This window comes from Aythya ferina (genome assembly GCF_964211825.1).
Source record: "Aythya ferina genome assembly, chromosome: 1".
Classification (NCBI taxonomy): domain Eukaryota; kingdom Metazoa; phylum Chordata; class Aves; order Anseriformes; family Anatidae; genus Aythya; species Aythya ferina.
Genome location: NC_140296.1, coordinates 127,772,887 through 127,797,590, shown reverse-complemented (window position 1 = coordinate 127,797,590; position 24,704 = coordinate 127,772,887). Strand labels below are relative to the sequence as shown.

General features: G+C 41.0%; 2 long non-coding RNA genes across 3 annotated transcripts in view; one reads left to right on the top strand and one right to left on the bottom strand.

Annotated features, from left to right (window-relative positions):
* The first annotated feature begins 296 nt into the window (after positions 1 to 296).
* On the top strand, positions 297 to 24,704 carry LOC311431357. The gene is made up of 3 exons (XR_014689374.1): positions 297 to 745; positions 20,642 to 20,718; positions 24,581 to 24,704. It is a non-coding gene; the product is annotated as an uncharacterized lncRNA (long non-coding RNA).
* The window catches only part of LOC311431340, a 44,270-nt gene continuing 28,564 nt past the window's right edge, over positions 8,999 to 24,704 (bottom strand). Inside the window, exons 4-7 of one of the 2 annotated variants that reach the window (XR_014689358.1) lie at positions 15,222 to 15,293; positions 14,106 to 14,223; positions 10,347 to 10,563; positions 8,999 to 9,157 (exon numbers count right to left, since the gene is read on the bottom strand). This is a non-coding gene — a long non-coding RNA (uncharacterized lncRNA). The remainder of the gene's footprint in view (positions 9,158 to 10,346; positions 10,564 to 14,105; positions 14,224 to 15,221; positions 15,294 to 24,704) is intronic. The other variant, XR_014689359.1, reaches the window with a different exon arrangement.

The following is a 24,704-nucleotide window of genomic DNA, read 5'->3' as shown; positions in this document are numbered from 1 at the left end:
TGGCTGAGGCGGCAGTGCTAAATCCCTGAAACTTAAGTCCATTTGAAATATGATTCCAGCTCTGAACCACACCTGATTCCAAACCTCAAGCCTCTATTGTGTTCCATTACAGACAATTGGCCTGGCATTTACTGGTATATTACATATGAATATCATAATATGCAAAACTTGCCTAGAGAAGACCCCAATATGTTTTTCTAGAACTGAAATTATCCCTATTAAGTCCAGGACTTCAGAGGTCTCTGTTGACCTAAATTATTCTGCAATTTTCTGACTGTATGGCCCACATTCTACCATTCATATACTCACTATCTATATTTTGCAGGAAAGAGCTAGTGAGAATGACCTTCAGCCATTTCAAACACTTGAATACTTGTGCTGTGTCTCCCCATGCTTACAGTGCAGCCAAGGAACTGTTGAAGACTATTTCTCAGCCTAACAACTCTGTTAATACAAGGTTTAAGAAGTTCCTTTTGGGGTAAGGCAAAAGGAGCACAAGGGAAGAGCAGATCAACAGATCATCTTGAGATTTTCAGGGGATCTGTAAGAGAAGAAGAAGAAGCAGAAGACTCACAGTGTCCCAAAGCATATAAGCACAGTTATCCCTTCAGTGAGACTACTCACAGTGCTTAAAGCTAAGCACAGGCTTACATCTTTAGCTGGATGAGAACAATATGTCATATTCTAAGTGAGGATCTTGGAGTGTTTCTACAATCCTTAAAGAATGACTTGTCATGAGAGCCAGGTAAGCATTACTTTCCTCTTGACAGAAGAAGGAATAATTAAGATCTGTTTTGTGGTCTTTTAACTACAATCCACCTTTCCTTAGAACTTATAACCTGGAATAATAAATGTTTAATTATAGGTAAAATATTGTGTTTAAAAAGATTATATGAACATTTGTAGGTCATGGAGTACCCAATAATTCGTCCATTTTCTTCTATTAATATCAGCTGGTTTTATAAAGGATTTTTTTTTTTTCCCCATAAACCTGACCTCACTTATAAGGACAATCACATGCAAAGCAGCAGAAGTGATCAGTAGACCAAAGTAAACTGATTAAATGAACTGATGAAAACTGGGTTCTAAATTCCACTATATTTTCTTAAAAGCTCCTCCTCTTGGAGGCATATGTGAACAGCTTACTGTGAGTTGTTATAGAATCACAGGACCTTATTCTCCTTTCACATCAGAGTAATTCTGAAGTAATTCCATTAAAGTGAGCAGAGTTACACTGATGTGAGATCACAATCAGTTAGAAATGGAAAATTCCTAATAGCTTATCCAGTTCATAACCCTAGGGCTAGAGTACAGTTACTCCTTGCACTAAAACCGTGTTTAATTCCTTAAAATATGAATAGTGGAAAATGGTGTTTGGGAGATGTTTTGGTCATTTGGTGGGGTTTCTTTACTTCTTCATCCAATTATTCTCTTGGGAAAATTCTTGGTTTTGACTGAAAGCCAAAACCTCAACTACATTGCTCAATAAATGAAATACAAAATGAGGTAGATTGGCCATATTATGTCAATGTAATTCTGAATGCCTTGTGTGCCCTTTTTCCACTACTGGTTGTAGATCACCATTAGACTAGTGATACATGGAAGTTTAAGAGAAGTTATTGTAAAGGGAAAGCAACATGGCAATCCTAGACATCTTGGTGTATCACCTCTAGGGTAGAATTTCTCATATGCCTTGTTAGAACAAAGGTTGCACGGAATGCATTATTTTGTTAGAGACACTTGTGTATTTCAGTGAAGTGTCTAAATATTCTGAAGCATGAAGGTGGTTTTTCACCAAGTCCACTCTGCTTGAAACTCTTCTTCCTCCTGAAGAGTAATCTCAACAGAAACATTTTAACCAGACCTCATAATGAAGTCATTTCAAACAGAAGAAAAACCCTCAATTACATCTTAGGATTGATTGTATATAGCTATTTCATTACTTTCATACATGATGGTTTATCCAATGCACTTGACACAAGTTTGCTGCATGAGGGAAGCACAGCTTTCCTCTCTCCCTGCTTGCTTAGCACTGGAGAAGTTTGCTAATAGACGTTGCTGTAGAGGAGCTTAGGGCGTACCATTGTAGCATGTGCTGCTTCCCTCTCCTGAAGAGAACCCTACCGGCTGCTGCAGAGGAAGCTACTGAATTCCAAGCTTGACAACAGCACTCCAACTACAGAATTTGCTTTGTTAACAGGGTTAACAAAGGGTTAACACAGGTTAATAGGCACAGAGTTAATAGACACAGAAGTACTGAATTACTGGGTTTGACTTCCAAAACTGCTGGTCACTTCTGGCTCCAGCATTGCCACTTCCCAGCATTTCACTGCAAGTCTCATGGTTCTTGTAGCTCAGGGGAAAGAGCTGATGTGAAAAAGATGGGGGTTCTAGCTAGTTCAGGGACACAAACCTACTCTTACAATATTATCATGTTGATACAGAGGAAGGTTTCCATGCAGCTGGGGCTTCTGTACATCACAAAACCATGCAACCATGATAGCAAGCATTCCTTGATGCTGTTGGGAAAATGCTTTACCTGAACATCTGATCCTTCCTGTTACAGTAGCATGCTTCTAGCCCTTTGGTGTGTGGAGAACTTGCCCACCTCCAAATGATAAGAGCATGTAAAACAGAATGCACCATCATCAAAACAACGAGGTGCTGGCACAGGTGATGGAGCAGAGCCACTAGGGTAAGAACTCTACCTACCTGTAAGATGAGATTGATGTTGTTGTAAAGAGGACTGCATAATATGGTTACCTTCCACAAGAGGAGTGAAATCATTTGTGCATTCATCTTTTGTACTGTATGCTCATGAACTATAAAATTATTAAGTCATGTGATTTCTAAGCAAAACCTAACTGGGAAGACTGACTTGGGTTGAAAAATAAAATTGTTACCACAGAGCAAATTGAGTTGTAGACTTTACAAATCAGGCCACCTGCTTAGATGCTAAACAAGGTTTCACAAGTTTGTTTTTTATGAATGAAACACTCATCTTACACCTTTATAAGCTGGGGTCTAAAATCAATCTGCTTGCAAAAGCCCTTGCTAAAGCGTGTGAGATAAATGTAACATTAAATCACACAAGCCACAAAACAGAGTCTGATACCATTTCCCTGTGAACAAAAAGCAGTAAGAAATCTCACAGCTGCTGTTCCTGCCCTTCAGCAACTTTTAATTTTTACTGATTGACACAACACCTACGCATCACATCATCCACAAGAGGCATCAGGTCTGTTTCAGGAAAAGCAAATTACTGGTTATTGTCAACAGCTGGCAGAAGCCACCAGGAACTGCTTCTTCATTCATTTGTTTTTCTCAGACACCTATAAAGAGCTGTCATCACATACCAAACAAAGTAAGCATCAGGCAGTGTGTGTGTTTCAGTGCCGGTTTACAAGGTTTCTTTTGCCATGGGAGACATATATTCAGGTATGTCAGCCATGACAAGAGAGCAAAGCAGGTACAAAGTGAGCTCAAGCACAACGTTTCAGAGCTATTCACATTTGAAGAGCACTCTTGCAGTGGATGGCAATGGCAATGGGACACAGAGGAGAACCTGGACTTACCTGGACTAGGAGCGCTGCTTCATGAGAAGCTATGTGCACCCTCTCAATGGAGGCTGTTGCCTTCATAGCCTTAGGTAATATTTGCACTTCACTGTGAACTGAGGGGGCAAAAGGTCTTAGCATGATGAAGTCAAGAGCTACTCCCTGGTATTATTTGCCCTGAGACAAACTGGCCTTTGTAGAAAGTGATATCCTTTACACCTATGCAGATATCTGATTAACATTTGAGGGAGTACTGTGAGTGTATGGACTGGACACCTAGGATTTCCCTTGAGATATATGAAGAACAGCATATGAAAAAGAATTTCATCATGTGTGTGTAAAGCATTTTGGCCAGTATTAACGTCAGAAGGTGACATGAAATACAGCATATCTTTATGAATGCATTGTGCTGTAGTAGAGAAGGTAAGCTTCACTGAAGTAGCAAAGTGAGTTGTGGGTGAATGAAATACGTTTTTTCATAATGTGATCAGGATATTGGGTAAATTCCACTGCTGCTGAGAAAAGACCTGAGATGTTTCAGAAGCCAGAAGTGGTTAGAAGCTTAGTTTCTCAGTCTTGTCCAAAATTCAGCAACATTTGTAGAACAGCCCCCCTTAGCACCACAGTTGGTTCAACACTGACTCAGGGGCAAGAATGCTACCCACTGAGTCACCAACCCTGCTTCCTCCAGCACTGGCTTCTCTCTGCTGGTTATCCACTCAGGCCCAAACATGCTTAGCTTACAAGAGCTAACAAGACTGCAGCCCTGAGAAGGCTGGGTGGCATAGAATAAAAGCCTTGTAGATGCCAATGTGTCAAGGTAACCCACAGTAAAGTTTCTATTTCTGAGGTCTGTTGTTTGATTTGTGGTATAAACACCATACTCACCTCAAGGAGACACAGCACACTGTAGATTTTCATCTCCACTTTCCAGCACCTCCACAAGCATGGCTTACACGAGGGCTGCATTGAGCCCAAGCTTGTGCCATGCAGAAGAAGCATTCAGTTGCATAGGAATACATCTGTCTCCCATCCCTCTCCTCAGGAAGTGTCTGAACTTCACAGAAGGGAAGAGGAAAAGCACAAAACCCATGCTATGTTTGATCTGAACTGTGCTTAGCCTATATCTTTTCCTTGAAACTATGCTGAACACATTTGGGGTGGTAAGAATTGAGCTTGAGCTAGAAATAGAAGGTCTATCTTTAACATATGGCCCTAACACAAAAGAGAATCACAGTGGCCCCTCAAAGTTAGGAAGTTTTGCTTGGATATGCATTCCAAGTTTATCAGATCTTTCTCATCTTCAGCCTCCAAAGGAAAAAACTTCTTAGATATGGTATACTTGCATGCCCAGCAGACTGGACCCAGAAACATACTTTGGTTTTAAGATTTAAAAAAAATAATAATAATAAAAAAGAAAATCCTCAACTTACACACATCATGCACATGTAAGTAATTTGCAGTCTTCAAGTACTAACCCTTCACAGCCTGAAGCAGGGGCAAGGTCCTTCTCTATTCTCACAGGACCTCTTGTCATTATGCAAGCTTTCATTCTGAAACTCAAACTCACATGAAAAATACTCAGGTTAGTGAATTTGAAACTCAGCCTGAGCAGCTCAAATGAAAACTCTGTTAACCCATTCTTGTTCCTCCACTCAAGAGCAGACTGCTTATTCTCACAACAGCACAGAACATCCTACCATATCTGAAATTTTCTGCTGGAATGACAATTTGCTTTCAGTTCCCCAGATTGTATTCATATGTCTCTGGCCCATGCACTCAAACCTGTATCCTTCCATGTCTTCAAAGAGAGAAGGTGAAAAGAAGATTCCTTGATCTTCACAACTACTCTGCTGCACTTCTCATTGTATGACCACATGTAGCGACCTCAAATGCTAAAGGATGCGCTTCTGACCAAGCAGTCCCTGGGCAAGATGCTTCTGCTGTTGACTGGTGACCTAGAGATAGTGAAGAGCTCTTAGGGCTAGTTCCAACAGATGGAAGACCAAGAGTAACGTGGGGTTAAAGCTTGCAGGAGTCCAGTGTTAAAGTGCTTGCAGGAAGGTTTAAAAGAGAGTATCACAGCAGTAAAGCAAAGGGAGCAAAGTGGTTTAATAGGCTAACTAAAGGATGGACTGAAACAGACGTTATGTCTGTCAGCAGGTTGCTTCATGGCTTTGGTCACACTAGTCATTATTTCTGCCTGTATTTTTTTCACATGCAAAATGGATATAATAAGATTTATTGAGCACTTGCAGTATCATGAGGAAAAATTGATTAGCCTTTTTAAAGCCCTATGGAATACATTCTGTAAGATTGACAGCAGACCATAATATCTATGGAGAAGGCAAGGTAATTAAAGCACAAATATGGTGGCAGAAAAAAATAAATAAATAAAATAAAAAAAGATGGAATCAGGAAGGAACAGCTATTAATAGAGATGCCTAAGTGATGAACAAAAAAAAAAAAAAAAAAAAGAGGGAATGAATACAATAAAGAAAGACAACAAGTTTCAACCAAGAGAAATGAATACTAGTAATAAAAAAACACTAGCAAATATGAACAAAATAAAAAACAGTGGGAGAAGACCTGAGTTAAGAAGGAAGAAGTAAGTGTTGGTTTTCCTTACTACCACCTAAGATTTTTTAAAAATAGCCACCTTAAATAGCCACTTTAGTGTTACCACCTGAGTACCAGTCAGTGTGTTGCATGTGAGAAGCAGAGGATAGAAAAAAAAAAAAAAAAGATAAGCAGAAAAAAAAATATCAGTTGAATATAAAATTTTAAAGACTTTTTTAATTATTACGCCAGTAGCCATGGTTTTCTTGAGGAAGGCAATGCTTTTGTTATTGTTATAAATGTTTTTCAACAAAAATCTTCAGTGTCAGTCAGAAAGAAGAACATAAAATTTAAGTGCAATAATTCAAAACCTTTCTATGTTATACTTGAAACTTTTTTTTTTTTTTTTTTTTTTTTTTTTTTTTTTTATGAAAACCTGATGTTTCTGTGGGAAAATCATCACTTCCCAGACACCTCTATTTTTAGGCCTGTGTTCTCAATTAGCCTGGTACTCATTTGCAGTATGCCTCTCTGCAGTGTTGCAGCAATATTGTATACCAAAGGGTTACAAAGAAGCCTACCTGATATTAAAAATCTATACCCTTGAATTTCAATGGCACTGCTTTCTTTTTAACCTTCCCTTTATCTCTGTGCATTTGGGAAGACATGCATGGGGTGTCAAATCTTCCAGTGAGAACTTTCCATGGCACAAAATCATGATGGGAAAGACAACATGCAATAAAAGCACAATGCACAAGAATAACCTTAGTAAGGCTGAATCCTGACGTGTGCCTTGGATATGTGATTGAACCCCAGATCATCCACTAGTAATCCTCCTGTTTTTGCTTGTACATGTCTGAAACATTGGCTAAACTGACTGTTCTGGGAGAGACTCTGTAATGACTCCTTAACTGTCAGAACAGACAATCGCATTGGTAAATGTAAATAAGTCACTTTGAGCATATCTGTTGCTTTCTGCCTATAGAAATTCATCTTAGTGGCACTGGTCCCATTTACAAGCTTTGCGCTTGAGGGAATAAGAAAAGCTGCCCAGATCATCATGGGAAAGTTTATACACAGAGCAGCTCAGCCAGCAAAGTGCTTGGCTCAACACGCTGCAAGCACAGAGGCTGCTCATGGATCCATCTCCACAGGCATTCAGCCTCTGCACAGCTTGGATGACTACAGCCGTGAATCTGCTCCCTCTGCTCCAGCACCTGCCCTGTGCTGCTGACCAGAGCACAGCAGCCACTGGAGGAGTAGGAGCTTGTCCTGCAAGGAGGCAGGCTGCTCATGTCCAGAGAATCTCCTAGGCACCAGATCTTGATGCTGTTTCTCATACCATAGGGTGTGACTGCGAAGTGCTTGTTCCACTGAGGTGGCTGAGGAGAGCCAGGATGGGGACCAGCAGCTGGTCACTGTGCAAGTCCTCATGTTCCAATGGGCTTGAATGTTTTGGTGGACACATGTATCAGCCAGGCCAATGTCTCTCAGGAAGACTCTTTCTGCTGTGTAGGTGAATATCCAGAATCCCATGGGGTTTGGCATCATCCTTAACACTCTGACTGTACAGGACCCTCTTCCCTGGGTAGCCACAGGCCAAAGCTCCTAGCTGACACTGACAGGAAGACCACAATTGGGTGTTAGAGGTTCCCCGCTGTGATGGAAACCTAGGGATCACCTGGCACAACTGAGCTCTTATATTTGTAATCATTCCTGTTGCTATGGCCACTGCACGTGGGTATAAATCTTTCCCAAGTGACATTACTATGGGAGAGTAGGGTGTAACCCAGGAAAGGGTACTGTTTGATTGATATGATTTTTTTTTCATGACCTGTCCAGGTCTCTGAGTTTACCCATTCCATTGCTTTTGCAAAAAAATTCCTCAAGACAGAGCATTCATGTATTTAGTAATAATATTTAACATCTATATTGGACTCTGTGCATTCCAAGTGCTATACAAACACAAACTCATTCATCTTATTTTTTATCTCATTACAGTTATCTGCAGTGCTGAGTTGGTTTGATCCCCACTTCAGAGACCTTTTAACAGTGAAATTGTTACCAGGCGAATTTCTCATCTAAATCACCACTAAGGACTGGAAGCTAGGCTCCCCCACTCTCTGTTTTAATCAGTGACTCCTTTAACTTCAGTGAAAGGCCTCTAGGTTTCTGCTGCTGAAGACAGGAAAAATAAAATCTTGGAGATAATTTTATTTAAGTTTGTTTTTGGGAGCACACTGTTCTCAGAATTACAGATAGACATGCCATTTGCTCATGGGAAATAGAGTCAGGCATCTCTGTACTAAATCTACTCATAGGCAATAGGGAGGTGAGGCTAACACAGGTCCGACTTGTAAAGTTCCTACTCTTTCTGCACTTGCTGTCTTCAAATTTATTCATACCTCCCTGGACCAATTCAAAATAAGTTACTAGGACTGCAAAAATAGACTAATAAGCAGAGACTTGGAGTTCAAAACATTTAGAGATTAAAGTGAGAATTTTTCTCCAAGCTGAGCTGAGTTAAAGCATGAAAGAACATTGAAACTAGCAGCAGATGTTGTATAAAGAGGGAGGACATGAGGCAGAGATTAGGCACCTCCTAAATGTGGTCTAAAGCCTATATACTTTCTTTTCAGCTATCTTCAGCCTGGCTAAGACTTAACATGGCAGTAAAAAAAGCAGTATGATAAATGGGAGTAACTCCATAGGTATGGAAATTGTTTTACCCACAGCAAAAGTAAACTTGATGAAGCTCAGTGCACTGAAACTGGAAGGAACAGTTAAACTGTGCCCAGAAATGGTGCTAATAATAGAATGTAATAACTCAGTGTAAAGATTAAGGCCATATATTTTGAGAATTTTTATTCTAAATTGGTAGATCATTAGTTACAAATGAGAAATAACAGTTTCTGTAGCAGGCACTGTTAAGAGGTCTTCCTGCATGCTGAATGCAGCTCTGGTCACTCAAGTCCATTGCTAACAAACTCAGACTGGAAGAGATGCAGAAAAGGACTTCAATGCAAGTATACATGGAGTGGCTGCACAGAAAGAGGAAAAAAAAAAGGAGTAATTATCAAAAAGAAGTAGGTCCTGAATATCGGAACCATTATAAGATTGATAATTTCTGAAAGGTCAACTGAATTAGCTCTATCAAAGGAAACTAAAGGAAATTAAGACAAATGGAACAAATGATCTCACATAGCAAAGCCAACAGAAAGTGGCTTATTTAGCTAATGACTTTCCTTTCTGAAAACATGGGAAAGAGAAGAGCTGTTCAAACTAAAGACAATGTTTGTTCAGAGCAATGTGTATAAGCTACCCTTAGAGAAATATAAGCAGGAAGTAGAAGAATGTTTCAAACCATCAGAGGAAGGAAGTTTTGGAAGAGCTTTCAAGAGGAGCAGCAGGAGAGAACTTTCTACCCAATTTGAAAAAGAGATTGATCAATGTATGAAAGGAATTACAGTATGTGATTTCCCATGACATCTGAAAATAGGACTCAGCAACTTTGGATATAATTTACAGACTTATTTCTCATGTTCCTCCTCTCTCCCTGCCACCCCAGATATTTTCAAATTAAATAATGATTTAAAATCATGGTCTGTAATATTAATGTTGACCACATGACAGATAGGAATAGGAAGAAATGCTCCAAGTTTAAGTTTTCAACAAATTTCTTCATTTGCCCTTAAGAATGAGAAAACACATAGGGAGGATCTCTCAGTAACCATCACCTCTCCCATTACACTGTCTGTCTTCAGAACCCTGCTTCAGAGCAGCAAAATGAAAGAAATCAGCACCATAATTACTGTCCCTTAAGCAACTTTCAAGAATTTTCTTATCAGTACTGAAGTGAAGCAAACCACTTTATATAATGCTGTGTAGCCTGGTTCCAGCAACTCCTAGGGTTTCCAGAAACATCAGCTGTGCAGTACAGGTAGGCTTCTAAGCAAGGCCAACACATGCTTTTAGAAAGCATACTTGGAGATTTTTCCTGGGAGTTCTTTTGCAACCTACTACCCCCAGGTTTTGTAATCTGAAATATCACTCAGAGGTGGGAGATAATTCACAGGGCATTTTTATACTCCACTATTTTATTAAAAGCTCTTGTGAACTTATCAAGATACTTTCACCAGACTGTTACCAGATTCCCCCAGCACATCACGATTACTCTCCAGAAGCAAAGTGTGTTTGGCACTAAAATTAGCATTTAAAACAGTATCACACCTGCTTCTGCTGGTACCAACTGCCTGTAAGATTCATGAAGTCTTCTGAGGAAACTACGTCTGAATATTGTGTGCTTTCTGAATTAGGTTCTTGTGACTCAAGGCAAACGTAATTTTATGCTGCTATTGCCATTTCAGTGTCTTTGATGTGCACGTTGTGTCTTTACCAGATTTGCTGTGCTTTCTTCCTGCTTCCTTTCTTTAGGGGAAAAACTGATCTGGAAAGAGGAATTGGGAATAAGAAACATTCAAACTCCAGCATGAACACTGCATTGCAATGCTTCCAACTCCAAATATTTGGTTGACTTATCCAACAAAAAGAAAATGCTTTTATGATTTTCACTTAGTAATTTCACAGCAGAGAGCACGAACCAAAGCTCCAGAAAGAGCTATTTGTTAGCACCAGGCCTTGCAACATTTGGACCCAGGTTACCCAGTGGGTTTGAGGCAGTTTGCCTTCCACCACACCCACTTTATGATATCCTGTTAATGCATGTCTCTGACCTTTACTGTCAAAATCCATCTGCTGAATTTCAGACCTGTGGGCTCCTTGGACAGCCTTCACTTTTCAGCGTGTTCTCGGGTGACTGTCCCGGTGGTACAGTGCTGTAGGGAGCACTTGTTTCTGACTTTTCTGCTATGTTTGCTGTTTGTATTTTGTAAGACACAATTTATCATACACATCTAACCATACTGCATTACAGAAATGAATGTGTAAATTTTAAAAATGGCTTTATGAGGAAAAAAAAAGCCTGTAGTGACTGATTCAGTACCTCAGCCTATTTCTTCCTGACACAGGCCCTGCCTTTTTGTTCAAATCATTGACTCGGGTCTCTGCTAAGCACAGCAGTTCTCCCCTAGGGCCAGCAGGACTCCTTATGGCTTCCACATGGTGCTCGTAGTTCAAAACTCTAATGGTCATCCCTGAAAGGGCATATCCGCTACCCCTAAAACATAAACGTGGAGCTTCCCATGTCCAACTCTCCTGCCAGAATTCAAGACAACAGTTTTAACAGCTCTGCAGAAGGCTGCTCTCACTGCTGGTTGCTTTCAGCCAAATCAGGCACTGATCTGTGGGATCACAGGCAAGAAAGCTCGCACAAAATTATCTTCCAGTTTGTCAGACCCAGGTTTGTGACAGCTTTGGTCAACTTCCCCTAAGAGCCTGGGGCTAAGCTCTGCCTGGGAACCTCAAACTTCACCAGCTGGTTACAGCAGAGGTTCCCCCACTTTAGGAGGCGATGCTGTGCACAGCGTTGGTGTGCGTGTGCTGGCCTGGAGAAGGAGGCTGGTACCACAACCAGGTACCATCTGCTGTAGCCTACCTTCAGCTGCCAACTGTGTTTTCGGTGCCCACGGGGATGTGAAACTGCTGTTTGCGCACAAGGTGTAACTGTTTGACAGCCCAGCCTACTACGTCCTTGTTGCTCCACGTAGTACTGTTATTGCTGTCCCAGCCTTTGATAAGGCTAGGGCCTCAGATAGCTACTGTACTTTTAAGTCTGCCTCCAAATAAGCGGCTACCTTTCATCTCTGTTTTATTGCCAAGGACAGAGACAGACAAGCCAGACCACTGGCTGGCTAATAAGTAATAGGGAACTTTGCTGAGTCCCACAGTCCTCCTGATCTGGTGATATATTTTTAATACATAGTGATTTATACATATAGATTTTTTCTATCTATAGCTCCTACAGTGTGAGCAGCAGACAGGGGCCAGCACGTGGTGCATGCATATGCTAGAGGAAATGCATGTCTGCAAGGGGACTCAGCTGTAACTGAGTAACTTGACAGGTAGAACAAACTCTTTCAGCCCTTTGCTCTTTCCAGTCCCCAAATATGACAGCTTAATCATTTTCTAGACACAAAATGTCACTGAGATAAAGCAAAGTTTATAAAGGAGGACTGGTCACATGACAGAAAAAAATCTGGTAATATATCAAAGCAAAGAAACTCAAAGTTCAGGAAACATTTGTTTTCCTCAGAGCTTCCTCCTTTCCTCTCTCTGAGCACTCAGAGGCTGAGAGAGGCTGGAAATTCAGCCTGAAGGTTCCTTAAACAAATATAGCTCTGTCCTTTACATCACCATACGGCTCACCATCAACGCCACATTTGGTAAACTGTGAAAGTTGAAACCCAGTTGCTTTGTTCCAGCTATTCAAAGGTACATAGGCACTGAAATCTTGCTGAAATAAACTAAACTGGCAGCTTCCTGTGATGGTTATAATGGCTTATAGCTTTACATGACTTACGGAATAGTCAGATCCATTCAAATGTAGACATGCTTTTCTCTCCACCAGAGTGAATGTGAACATCTTAATGTTTTCAAAGCTGCGTTTCAGCTGGCAGAAGCAGTGCTGTGCCATGCACGATGGGGTCATAGCATTGCATCTCCCTTGAGGGGACATGACTTAAAACTCAGGACAGGCTCCTCAGGCTCTTTCCTCTGATAATCATCCCACAGATCTGGTTTGTGTGGCTAAATTTCAGCTGGGAACCTAGGGTCAGCTTTCGCCCTCATGTGCGTAACATGGTTGAAGTTACCCATATGAAAAGCAGCTACACTAAAATCAGCTTAGGCAGAAGGCAATTCTGGCCTTCCACATTTCAGGCTGTGCTGTTTGAGTTTTTTTTGCTGCCTGGCCAACTATTATGTTAGATGCTGTGCAAAGAATAAATAAATAGGAGAAAGAGCCAAAGAGGAGGAGTTTGTTCTTCCAAGCAACGCATGGCCTTCTTTCAGTTACAGCACAGTGTTTATTATCTACCTTGAGAGGGCAAGGGTTGCTTTTTCAAAACTACATAATTACGTGCATAGACTGTATGAAACCATCCCTGACCTCTAACATAATAAGTCATGCGGTTTCTTGTAAGTGCTTTTTGGGTGCTTGAGTGAATCACCAAATTTTGAGGTTTGTCATCAGTAATTTTTGGTAACACATTTTAGCCAACAGCATGATTACCCATAGTTATTTTCTTTTCATTTTACATTCCTTTAGCAGAAGACCCTTGTGGGGTGTTGACTTTCTACAGCTGAAAGTCTGAATGGTAAGACCAGGCTTTCTAAGCACATTTATTTGTAACATATTAGTGTCCGGAAAAAGCCCTGAGGCCCATACAAACTCACCGAAGGATGCAGTCCCAGCCCTGGAGAACTTTCATTCTCAATCAAGAGGGAGAAGGTATGAGAAAAATGTTCAGCGCACAAGTGAAGCTATGAGAACATGGATAATTAACCCCACCAACCATCACTTTCCAGAAGTATTTAGATGCTCAGAGAGGTATCAGGCCCTGATAAAAATGCACCATAAAAATGCACAATAAAACACATTAATTGTGCCGGGTGCTTAACTTCTGTGGAGGATTAGCAAAACTTAAGTGCTTTTTTCCTTTTGTATGTCACCACTATGCCTAGGCACATAGATACCTCACAGCTTTTATTAAGCCTGCATCTTTTATATATATATAGATATAGATATAATGTAATTTCCAAAAGTTGTAATTTCATAGCTTTATACTAGAAAAATAATCCCTGACAAAGGTGTTGCTGGAGGTGGAGAAAAGATGAGAAGGGGATACAGAAGTGGTGCAGAAGATAAAATAAAAACGAGAGGGAAGAAGTAAAAAGAGCAAGAAGAAGAGGGTGGTTAGGATGTGGTTTGCAATGAAAACAGGCCTGAGCAGCTGATTGTTTTAAGCAACAGGGAGGAGCAGGATAAAGGAATCAGGACCAAAGGCAGTGCAGGAAAAACAAAGAAAGTACCTCAAGTCCAGGTGAGTCTTGAGACTAACAGGTCAGTTTTATCGGCTTTCTGCAGCCCAGACCACTGCCTGGTCTTAGGAATGGCTGCAAGCTTCACAGTGATAACAAAATCTCCCACCTGCAATGAAGACAAATACAGCAGGCTATGCAGCAGAGACAAATGCACGTTCTTGCACCTCCAGCCCTGCATCTACCTGTAGTGACTCCTCTCATTTATTTTCTCCAAGGAACGTTTCATGCTGTGACAGACTGATACGGATTGTATTTGCTGTAGAAACATAAGTGTCCAAAACCAAACCAAAACAAAACAAAACAAAAACAAACAAACAAACCAAAAAAAAAAAAAAAAAAAAAAAAACCATACAAAACCCCAAGAATTGCACCATTACCTCAGAAGTGTGAATGACCCCACTTTTTCCAAGCAGAAACCTAGAGTTTGCTGTCTTGTAGAAAATATTTGGGAAAGGGGGACTTCATAGAAAGGCAAGCTGTTGTAAGCAGGGACTCATGGAAGTCCCTGCCCATACCACAGCTTTGAAGTACTGCCATTTGAAGCCTCTAACTACACAAGTGCCTGGCTCTCCCCCTAGCAGGTTCAGGCAAGGTGCCAAGGTTCAAGCTGGGAAAAGGCAGAGGGGACCCATCAATTCTGTGTGAGAGGACGGTAGACATGCATACCTGAGGTATGGAAGTGCTTTGCTTAGCACATGTTCGAGCTGGAAAATGCATACAGTATGTCTTTGGTCTCGGTGCTAATGAGAGTAGGATAGAAGCCACCACCTAATGCATAACTAGACTCCTCTCATAGAAAAAGCACATTGACCTGTAGGCCCCATGCTCTGCTCCCCCTGCAAGGGCTTTCCAGGCAGTGGAGCCAGGCAATGCAGCAACCGTGACAGTTTTGGAGAAAGGCCAAGCACCACTTGAAGGTTTTCATCCAGGTGACTTTGTGCTCAGCCAAGCTTTGCTCTTTCTCTCTTTCCCTCTCTCTTTCTTTTTTTCCCTCTAATATGCTGGGTTTAATCAGACTGACCTCAGTATCAGCCTAGCAGAGTGGACCATTTGTTGACAGAGAAATTACGATTTTCTTCCTGAGAAAGGGGAATAAAACTTCACCTGCAGAGTTGAATTGTGAAGAGCCATGTTTTTCTTCCAATGCTGTGCCTAGGCTGGGTGGTGAGGATCATCCTGGAAAACAGAAGCATTGAGCATAGCCAGGAATAATTCCAAGTACAGACTACAGAGTAAGTCTGTTCACATCAAGCACTGGAAGGCAAATAAAGCACAGACAATGCTTAAAAACTCCCACCCTGTTCTTTCTTGTGCTTTGATAACAGAAAATGAGAAGCTAAAGAGCTATAACAATTTCTCCTCTTGTAGTCATTTTCCCTTCTCTGCTCCACACAAACAAACAAAACAAAACAGTCTTGTTTAAAATTGATCAAATCAGGACAAGGAGTGAGATGTTACTGGAGATTTAACCACTGTAATTTTATTTTTGAACTTTCTGTAAAAAGTAGAATATCTGAGTTAGAAGGGACCCACAAGGATCATTGAGTCCAACTCCTAGTTGTACTTTACTCCAAGTAAAGTACACATGCATTACATTCACAGAGACTGTGCCCTCCCTTTCTACCAGGCTTGCTCTCCCCTCAGTGTATTATGAACAGAGCCTTAGCCACACACAGGACTTGGCCAGCTAGTCAGTGACTTTCACCCTTGATGCTTTCTTGATCTCTTGTAACTCACTGTTGATCATATTGTGTTGTTTTTAAGTAACTGTATGTGTGGGTGCGTATTAGCTGTTAAAAAGCAATTTACATACCTTAGCTGCACTCGGCCAAGAAGCACACACATAACCCAACCCAATAAATCACAGCAATAGGAAAACAAAGAGGGGGCAAAGAGGAGGCGTGGAGCTGTGGCTGCAGGGTACTCACACTGCTTTTGGAGCATGCCAACCTGCTGCCAGAGCTGCCAAAGCCAACTGTGCCTAGCTCTTGCTCCAGGAGATGTCTTCCAGGACAGGTGATAGCCACAGCCTTGGTGGAGCATGGCTTCAGCCAAAAGAAATATTTTCAAAAAAATAGTACTCTCTTCTTCCAACGCTGCCCCAATTATGTTCCAATGTAGATTTTGTTATCCAGCCTGCTCTCATCAGTAGTTTCTTCTGGACCCATAAAAAATGGTACATAGAAAGAATATACTGTCCTGACAGAAGGACCAAGCTCTTTTAAGAAAAATGACAAGAGGAAGAAAGAAACTACTTATTGCAAGCAAATTTGCCACCAGTCTTCAATAGGGTAGATAATAACTGGAGTGAGCACAGCTACAAGGTTACAGATTTGCCACCATCTGGGGAAATGCAGTGTTCCACGGAACAATCCATAACAGAGTGCTTTGCCCTGTTGGCCTGTGCCAATCAGCCTGCCAGGAATCAAAATGCAAGTTAGCCAGCAGAGCAAAAGGCAACATCTCCTGCTTAAGTTTAAAAACAACAAGCCCAGCCAGAAACTGGGCCCAGGCCTTAAAAAAAATAAAAAATAAATAAAATTAAAAAAAAAAAAAAAGTCTTTAAAATCTATGGAGCTCTGAAAAGAAGATTGTTTCACAGTGGTCTAAATGTAGATGTTGCCTATCCTGTGATGTTTGAAGGTGACCAAAGCCTTGAACTTCAGCTTTGATTTTACAGAGCTTGCAATATTTTTTAGTGATGTAACAAATACAGCTCTGGGTCTCCTAGCATTGGATCAAAAACTCCAAAAGAAGCAAGGCACAGACCTGTGATGTTACACAAAATTCACTCTGCCAATTCAAAATTACCAAAGAAATCTGATAGTTAGCATTGCAGGAACAGGCTTTGTTTAATGTTTAATTAATATATATATATATGAAAATATCTTTAATTCAGAAAGACCTACAGCACAGAACCTCAAGCCACTACCAAGGGGAGGGCAGCTGTTGTTATGTCTTACTCCTCCTTCCCTCCTGCATTCCCCAACCATGTGCTTTCCCAGCCTTGTGCTCTTGCACTTACTGCTCTTGTTTCTGTGAGTCAATAACTCAACAGAAAGCTTCTCTCCTGTGGTAGGTTTCTGCTGCTGTATTAAGTTAAAGCTCCTCCGACATCCAGATGGATGAGCAGTCCATGGTACCTTGGGGAACTGTGCCTTTAGCAGGCAGGCTTCTCTTTCAGCCAAGCCAGACCAAGAGTGAGATACTGCCTAGACACTCTCTGTCCAGACCCTCTCTTCCCACTCCTCTAATTGATGTGCCCATACACCAAGTCCCTTTGTCTCTGTGGAGTGAAGGAACTCTGTTCCTTGCTGCTGCCAAGTCAGTTTTCGGACAGGTAAGCCACTGGAAGTGACTCACAAGGCAACCACGCGACAGCTAGCTGCAATGCAAGGGGAAGAGAGGGAGCACACACCTGACATACAATTTCCCTTAAAAGCCACAGCTCTCACACAGCCTAGTTAATCTCATTTAAGGGCTGCTGTGGTTCCAGACTCACTCCTGCCCTTATCTGTGCATTTTTGCCCTTTAACTTGTGCCAACACTGGTGCCCACTTTTCCCACCCTAAGGAGCAGTTCTGGCTTGCTAAACTGAAAGAAAACTTATCTACTTCTTTGAAGGGGGTTGTTGCAGGGATTAGCAGGGCATGAGGGAGCAGAGCAGCCCTTGCATAGATCAGCTGCAGTCATTGTGGGAGTTCAGCTTTACCTTGAACCTGTAGCAAGTTTGAAACAGATGATGACATTCAGGATTTACCCCTTTTACATCCAGGGGGATGCTAGCTCTGAAACCTCACAATGATAATGCAGATAAACTCTCCAGCTGCTGGTAGTTTTATTAGAAACATCCATCTAATAGGATAATCCCTAGCTCAAACAGCTCTCCCCAGGGTCAGAAGCCACAACTATGCCAGGCCATACAGAAAAACCTCAGGTTTTCTCCTCAACAGCTTCCTGTAAATGTCACTCATTTGTCAATACAAAAATCTGCTGAATATTGAAAACAGAGAATGTAGAAACACTATGAAATTGAATATGATTTTAAAACAAACAATGCAGTGACTACCACCAAGTGTACTATTGACTTTTATACACAACTGTATGAAACCCATTGAACTATTCTTGTTTAAATGAAGCTGCCACATAATTCTGAGTCTGCTGCCCCCAGTGCCACATATTTTAGGAATGTGGGTAGAGACTTTAGCTACATCTTGCCATAGATAACACATGATCTTACTGAAAACCAAAATTCAAGCATAGAAATGGACCATACTATACAGAAAAGGAAAATGACTAATAAATTAGGCCCAAGTATTCTTTAAGAGCAATCAAAACTGAGAAAATAGAAAGTAAGGGACAAGTAACCAATGAATGTCTTCCTGATATGCAGAGAGTTTTAAAACAAGACTGTTTCACTAGAGTATTAGAAACAAAATAGAAGCAAGCTGGAAAGTGACATTGTCCTCCCTGCTTTATTTCCACTGAGCAAAAGTGCAGAAAGTAAACAAAAAGTGTAGAGAGAGAATGCAAAGGTTAGTTCAAAATGCTTTTAGCTTTAAGTTAGTAGCAGCACATCTGTGAGACGTTTTAACTCCATGTTTGTCTGTCTGATAAAGGGAAATTTATTTTCATTAATTTTTCAAGTGCTCCACAATTCTGGCTCCATTTGCATTATTGTCCTGTAGGTTATTCTGACACTTTGAGTGTACTTGTCTTTCTCACAAGCCAGGACATCCAGAGTGATGAACTCCACAGTAGCATTGAAAGAAAAGAAAACAACTCCAGAAATACATGACAGGGATGAGTAAGCAAGCCTTTCTGGTTGTTGATCTGTGATATACTCAGCAATTCCAGCAGAGGAAATATTTATTTTAGAAGGGTGCGTAGTTTCCGCTGGGTTTTCACTCCAGCACTAAAACCTGGTGCTGAAAGCTTTAATGATCAGATGATTTTCTTTCCCCTTTGAGTCAAAGAAGTGACTTTTGCTGTGTGCTTTACCTGCTAAAGCAAACAGCAAGTGCTGTTTGGTATATTTCAGGAGCTGAGCAGGAAATTTCTCGCAACGTGCAGTGACAGCACAAAGCATTTGCCTCTCTGGCAAGTTAGCAACATGGATAAATAGAAGAGCAGATTGGCTGGGTCACAGGTAGGCGACCTCCCCTCCTCCAATAAAATCTGCCTTCCTAGGCTGGGTCTCTGGAATCCTAACACTGCTGTTAGGCCAAGAGCAGAGATCCTCATGCCTGTGGTATTTGCTCAGAGGGCATGACCACTTTGGGCAAGTCTTTCATGTGAGTCAGCTTTAGCTGATCCATGGGAAAATTCCTTTGTGTTGTCAGGCAGGGTTTGCTCACAGTTTCAAAGGATAATCCGACTGAAAGGAAAATGCATCTAAATTTTAGCATATTTGGGCCAGCTCTTCAATTAAACCTGATGCAAAGCAAAGGATGCTCAGTTTTCTTTGCAAGCTGATTTGGATAAGGAGAACCCTCTATAAGGAACCTGTGTGTTCTGGAATGCACCACTGTCTTGCTGGATTCTACATCATCTCTGACCATATCAAATATCACGTGCAGAAATATAGTCAACATAGATTCAGAAGAAAAGTGTAAGTTACGGCTATGATCCTAGAGAAAGGAAAATTAAACAACCAATCCTTCAAACATGTATTCATTTGACTGTCCTGTGTCCCATCATGTTCTCTAGTCACCAAAGAAGAGGCAGCAGAGTCAGGGCAAAATCAGGGTAGAGCACTTCCCACTATCTTTCCATTTTCCTCCATGAGGAGCATCCAGAAGCCTCCTCTCACCCCATCACTGTGCAAGAATTGTTTGTTCAGGACTGGCTGGGGTCACTGCAAGTCCTTGTGTTGTTTTATTGCCCAGTAAGTGGCTTGACAGCCAGGTCTCCATCAGATGAATTCCCTAATGTATATGTGAGGCCAAGAGTTATGTGCAGCATGAGTAAGAATGGCAGAATACAGGCTCACTTCCTTCTTACACAGCCTGCAGTAATACAGCCCTTAACCTCCTTGTGGTCCCAAGCACTATTGCCACGTAAATAAATTAGTGTCACTGTACTGTTGTAAGCACCCAACATGCATTTAAAGCCACTCTACACTGTACCTGCAGCCTGAGAGAATTCTGTTCTAGCACAGTTACTGGTCCCTAAAAAAAAAAAACACTCATTTTCCATGATGCCTTACCTAAAGACAAGGTCAGGGACTAGAAGGAATTCATACATGGGTTGGCAGAGAAATTCTGCCCGTCTGACACAAGGAAGTTGAGGACACCTACAGGGAATGAAGAGCTTGCTGCCTTGATGCACAGACACAGTATGAGCATGTCCAAGACCCTTTGCTTGTATGAGTTGTTATAGCCTATTGACTTCAGTCAATGATGCTGTGCTGCTTCATGCCAGCAGAAAAGGGCAATATAGTGTATTATAATCACTCAGCCATCAGTCATGTCAAGAAATAAGTTGCTAATCACACTTTTTTTTTTTTTTTTTTTTTTTTCCAGTGCAAGCTGCCAGTCCTTTTTTATGAAGATAACCTTCAAAATGCCTTCAAACTCACTACTGCTGAAAGTCTGTCAAGGTGAGCTTTGTTACAGAAATCAGATTAGTCACAGCTCCTCTTAGCCCTTTGCATAGCAATCTCGGTGTCTTCAGAAGGTCAAAAGCATAGGATTCAGAGCCTGAATCAAAATTAACAATTCTAAACCTCACAAAGTGAAAGTGGTTCAGTAATATGGGTCCTAATCTGAAGATGCATAGCTCTGTTATGCACCTCAGCCATGGAAATGGACAAGTGATTGCAGGCTGATGCATGGAAGAAGTTAGCACAGCACAGCAAGTTACTGGACATCAGGTGAGCTCTGAGGGAAAGCATGCTTTTTTAAACCCCCTCTACAGAAACTTCAACAGCACTTCATGCTTTCAGGGAGCCACTCTTCCTGATGTGGTAAATCACGTGTAAACTGAACCCCCTGGGAAGAGTTCTGATGGCTTGCAAGAGCAGAGAGAGTGGAAAACCCACTAGGTGTCCCTCTGTCCCTTTATGCACTTGCATAGCCTTAACATTATGACCTGTTGTGGCTGTGTTCTGGTGCTGGACCTGTAAAATGGGATCAGTAGATAGTTCCCTGTTACATTGACCTTATGGAAGGAGCAATGTATAAATGTCTGGGAGTTAGTTACTGCAGTAATGGAAATTCATAAGCAGCACCTGCTTGATGTCTGATGGCTACGTTTGCAAATGTATACAGCATAATAGATTCTGTCACAGTTGTTTCTCATAACAGTCTCACTTTAATTTCTTGTTTGATATCAACAGTATGATCTGCAAAGGAGGAAAACTCTCTGCTTCTCAGGTGCTGTACAGGCTGTTTTAATGAGCCCTGGAACCTTCTGTATGACCAAATACAATATTTGATAGCCAGGCCTTTTGGGGATAAACACTGTCTACAAAACCAGTGTTGGCTAGCATTTTCATTGTTTAACAAAGGTTTTAGGAAAATCCATTTCAACTTCTAGGCCGTTAATGAAGAATTTATTGTGGCTACTGTTTGCATAGTTGCTGTTCCCACAAATGTTTGCAAAGATTTTGTGTGCATGTATGTTGCTTTCTATGACATGAGGAGCATGAAAAGTAAGTAGTGTGAAATTTAGGGCATAACATTCTTCAACACAATGCACTGTAAAATTATTTGGAGTTAGTGTGTCATATATACAAAAGTTTCCAGAGGTGCTCTCTATAAACGTTGTTTAAAGTTCTTATCTTAGATAGGCTTCTATACAAGCAGTATTGGGTCCCACATATTCAGACCCTTCTAGCTGCATAAGGCCCCTCAAGGACAGTCAGTCTACAGTTTAAGTATCATTACCTACCCACTCATATTTTAGAAGATGACTGAGTCAGTCCCAAAGCATACAGGCATCTAAAACCCATACAAATCACTGATAATTAGAAACTTAGCTAAATTAAAGGATCAGAGTTTTATACAATATCAGGTGAAAGAGGGGACAACATTCACATTCACAGACATGAACAGTATAAAACAAAACAGATGAATTCTGTATTATCCCAGAATCAGGATCAAAGTGTTGTAAACTATTGTTGAAAAAATAAATAAATAAATAAATAAATTTTGAAGCAGTGGGAACAAAGCCCCCAAGTAAATCAATGTTTGCTGAACCAGATACAGCTGTAGAACCAGGGTTAGATTCTCATGCATGAGAATCATGGAACATTCCAGCATGAGAATCTGAGAATCAGACTTAAACTGCTTTTTCAAAGCATTTTTATGAGATTTTATTAGAGTAGGAGAGTTCTATGGAAGCTATTGTGAAGTTGTATCACTATTCATCAAAAATGGAAATTGCTAAACCAGAGGACACCTTGTATCGCAGAAACTAAGTTCAGCTCTTCTGATATAGCATACTCCACAGGAATCATTATTACAGGGTTCACCATGTATTTTAAGACCCCATGTCCTGGGCTCAAATTCTGATCTCTACATCTCTGAACTTTTGGTTTTTCATTGCCTAAGTCTTCCTTTGGCAGTCATTCTTGGCCATCTTCTATGGCCAGCTCTCTTAATTTCAGCCCAGTCCCCCAAGCCCTGTTCTGTAGCTGAAAGGATCAGTCTGCATCAAACTTCCCTGCTTTCCTGCTGGAGTCTAGCACCAAACCACATGGCATCTTAGGCTCCTCTGGAAGTGAACATGGGCTTTCTCTAAAGACAGAGGAAGTAGAGGATTAGAAGATAGACAATTAAGTACCTAATTATCTAATTGTATTATGTTCTGAATAAGTCAAGTGTTTTATGGAAAAACAGCATGTCATACCAGTATGAACTTCATCTTAATACATATTCAGAGGGCAGGGGTGAGAAAGGAACAGAATTAGTCTTGTATCTGTAGCCTTGATTCTGACTTTTCCCATCTTTTGAGTATGAGACACTCTTTAGATAAGATATTTTCTGGGATAATAATTATTTGGTTAGTTAAATCCTTATTGGCGGGACACATCTTTTTGGTGTTTTTAAATCACCTATCACACTTCTGATTACTACTGAAAATTATTTGAAAATGACATGTTGTATCATGAAAATACAATAGCTTGCTTACTTATACTTCAAACATGACTGTACTTAAATGTACCATTAATCTGTTGCCTCTTTGATATATTTAATAATGTCCATGTGACCTTGTCAGGCTTGTGAATTAGTAGTAGCATACCTTCCCCGGTCAATAATTCAAGTAATCCAACCCCTCCTCACAACCATATTAAGTGTGAATAAAGTTCAAGGGTGTTTAAAGAAATGCACTTAATAGTATTTCTGATACCAAGGCTAGGAATTTGCATATGAGATAGTATCCAGTGTGCAAGTTTGGGCCTATAGGGAACAGAGCTCAGCCCATGACTTTCACCTTTAGTTTTGAAGGCAGGGATTAATTTCTGGGATACTAGGATTACTTTTGCAGAGGCTTTGGGGCTACTTGAAAGTAAAAAAGCCATTTGTCTTCCAATACAAGCCTCCTTTCAAGACATCACTTGCACTACTGTACTGTGCATGCCCCACTAAAAAGTAGGTCCTCAGGCTCCCAAACCTCTGAGGGAGGAAGAGGGGAGAGAATGAATGGGATTAAGAGTCCCCACTGTGGAGTCCCTTTGCCAAAGCACTGTAGCCAGAGAACTCTGTTCTCCACTTAGTTTTTGACATAGTCTTCTCATCCTGAAAACTTCCAGAGAACAGCTGTATCATGTACCTGCTTACAGTGCCTTCTGCAGGTACCCATCCTCACAAAGACATGTCTGCAATAGTTGAAAACAGTAGACAATTCATCTGAGTGTAAGGATTTAGAGCAGAATACTCTAACCCAGCAAGCTTTTGACACTAAAAAAGAGCTTTATGAAAGTCTGAAGAGTTTTTCTTTCCCCCTCCCTTTTCACTTAGATCACAGCTTGGGTTTTTCTAGCAATGGCTAGGAGCCAAATTCCCTAAAACTGCTAGAAAGGCAGTTCTCATACTATTTACAGTATAACCGGAAGCCAGAATTAGCAGATCTCTCATGAGTAAGCTCATTCTCATGAGATTTCTGGTCCAGCTTTGTACACTGGGGGAGACAGAAGTGTTATGGCAGGACCCTACTATGTTAAGCTCCATACAAATATTACATGCCCAGACCAGTATATTGCTTTAAACTGAAATATTTTAATAAAAGGTGTGCCAACACCCAAGAAATAGAAGTGAGGGAGTTCCCTAACAAATAGGTTATCTCATGTTCTGTCAGGGAGAGCCTTTCAAAGCCATTTGGCTATGTACCACACAGATGGGGACAGAAAATAAGAGATTCACTCAGAGATTTTGTTTAGCTGTTCCTCTTCCAGGAGATGGGACATATGGGTTTGATTTCTCCTCTTTTTTTCCAAACTGTCTTTCTACTTTCTCTAGATGAATATTTCATTACTTGGCTATCAGGAACAAAGAAGACACAAACCATAAAGCTCAGTCCATTGGACTTCTCCTACGTGCCTGCTCTTCTGAGGACCCCTTCTGGGCTGGGCTAAGAAGTGAA